The sequence below is a fragment of the Amphimedon queenslandica genome, unplaced genomic scaffold (assembly GCF_000090795.2).
Source record: "Amphimedon queenslandica unplaced genomic scaffold, v1.1 AMPQUscaffold_12060, whole genome shotgun sequence".
NCBI classification, from domain to species: domain Eukaryota; kingdom Metazoa; phylum Porifera; class Demospongiae; order Haplosclerida; family Niphatidae; genus Amphimedon; species Amphimedon queenslandica.
The window spans coordinates 9,004-10,727 of record NW_003547701.1 but is presented as its reverse complement, the minus strand read 5'-3'; the positions used below and the strand labels follow the sequence as shown (position 1 = coordinate 10,727).

General features: G+C 34.5%; 2 long non-coding RNA genes across 2 annotated transcripts; both read right to left on the bottom strand.

Annotated features, from left to right (window-relative positions):
• Positions 1 to 359: 359 nt before the first annotated feature.
• Positions 360 to 656, bottom strand: LOC109588496 (uncharacterized). The gene is made up of 2 exons (XR_002188196.1): positions 551 to 656; positions 360 to 511 (listed from the first exon to the last, which is right to left on the bottom strand). It is a non-coding gene; the product is annotated as an uncharacterized LOC109588496 (long non-coding RNA).
• Positions 657 to 659: 3 nt separating this feature from the next.
• On the bottom strand, positions 660 to 1,718 carry LOC109588495 (uncharacterized). Its single transcript, XR_002188195.1, has 3 exons — positions 1,622 to 1,718; positions 1,470 to 1,577; positions 660 to 727 (listed from the first exon to the last, which is right to left on the bottom strand). It is a non-coding gene; the product is annotated as an uncharacterized LOC109588495 (long non-coding RNA).
• Positions 1,719 to 1,724: the final 6 nt, after the last annotated feature.

The window sequence follows — 1,724 nt, the reverse complement described above, 5'->3', positions numbered from 1 at the left end:
GAGGACACTGAATTTGACTTCCGGTTTATTTTTATGCTATAAAAACACTGTACACTACTGCAGTGATCAGTGCAGTATAAGCTCTAGTCTACATAGTACATGATGGAGAGGCCAACTAAAGCAGTAGATCCAACCAATTCACTACTTGTATTTCCTAGTAATATATCTTCTACTCCTCCAGTAATTATGATGACTGCAGCATCTTCTGTGAGTCTACCATTACAAGAAGAATATTTGTTTGTAGCTGAACAAGAGACTAACTATAACAATGAACTATCTCTTTTATGTCTTTAACACACAATTAATATTTAAAAAATTTATTATTATCTGTTTTGAGCTCAATGTATGACATTTTCTCATTTGTATATAACATTATTTTGGAGTGCAACATAATCTATTACAGCATGCATGGAGTCACTCATAGCAACAAAAACACTCAAATCAATATCAAATGGAGTCTTCATCATCTCATCTCTCATAACTTGACCATGTTGACTCTCACATTATAAACCTGATAATCATTTGCAGTAGAATCATAATGAATAGTTACTGTTTCCAGATAGTTATTTCTTTTCTTGATCAATGATTGTACAAATAGTTGAGTTCTTTTCTTTCTCTCAGCAGCATAATGACTAATGAGTTCTTCTAGTACTGCTTCTGATGCACAGTCTCTGTCTGATTTATACTGCTTGTCCTTCCTCTCAATGTACATGTACTCTCTTGCTACCTACTCATGTAGTATAAGGTAAAGTCTATACATTTATACATGAACATTATCTAACAGTGTCCCTCTCCAACCACAACCAAAGCCAGGATATCAAGGCAAAGCTTATGAGTTATGATTCCTCTCTTTATTTAAACAGGCCACATAGGCGTATCTAGCCTTCTCCAGCTACTAGGGCACTTAATTAATTATTTATATAATTAATTAATTATTCATATATCTAATTAATTAATTATACCTTTAACTATTGATTGGGGCAATTTGGGCAAATGCATTTTAAATTTAAGACCTATAACTGCCCTGGTGCTTGAATAAACACTTGTAACATGTAGGTGTGTGCTAAATTATTGTGGTTAACAGTGCTACCTATTGTGGTTAACAGTCCTCCCACTGTTACAATACTGTGTATAATACAATAACTAATGAATATAATTATGGCTGCAAATTTCTACCCGGGCAAAGCCCGTGCTTGCCCGGGTCCAAATACGCCTATGACAGGCCATACATACTTAATAATATTATCAGTATCAGTATCAAGCCTGCTATACAGTTCATCCAACACTACAGAGCTGGAGCTGTGCTTGTTCACACAACCACAGATCCACAACTGCAGTCATTATAAGCCATATACATATACCACATTACATATCAAAGCAGAGCTCATTCAACCCCTTCCCCCTCTATAGTTTTGACATACCAGTACACTACACATGCAGCTATAAGATTCAATTAATTGCTAACAAACCTTTATATTATTGTAATTCTGTTGGTATGTTAATATCGAAGAGAATAAATTCCAAATTGAAAACTCCGGCCACAACACATCTTGAAAACAGAGACAAGAATAAGAGCTCTATTAATAATAATAAATAACTAAATAAATAATTCAAAGATTACCTGCCATATAAGGAAGTCACTTAACCTCACTTCTCCTCATGTTCTAATGACCAGATCAGGTGGTGTACATGTACCAGTATAAAGACATCTCTCCATTAACTCT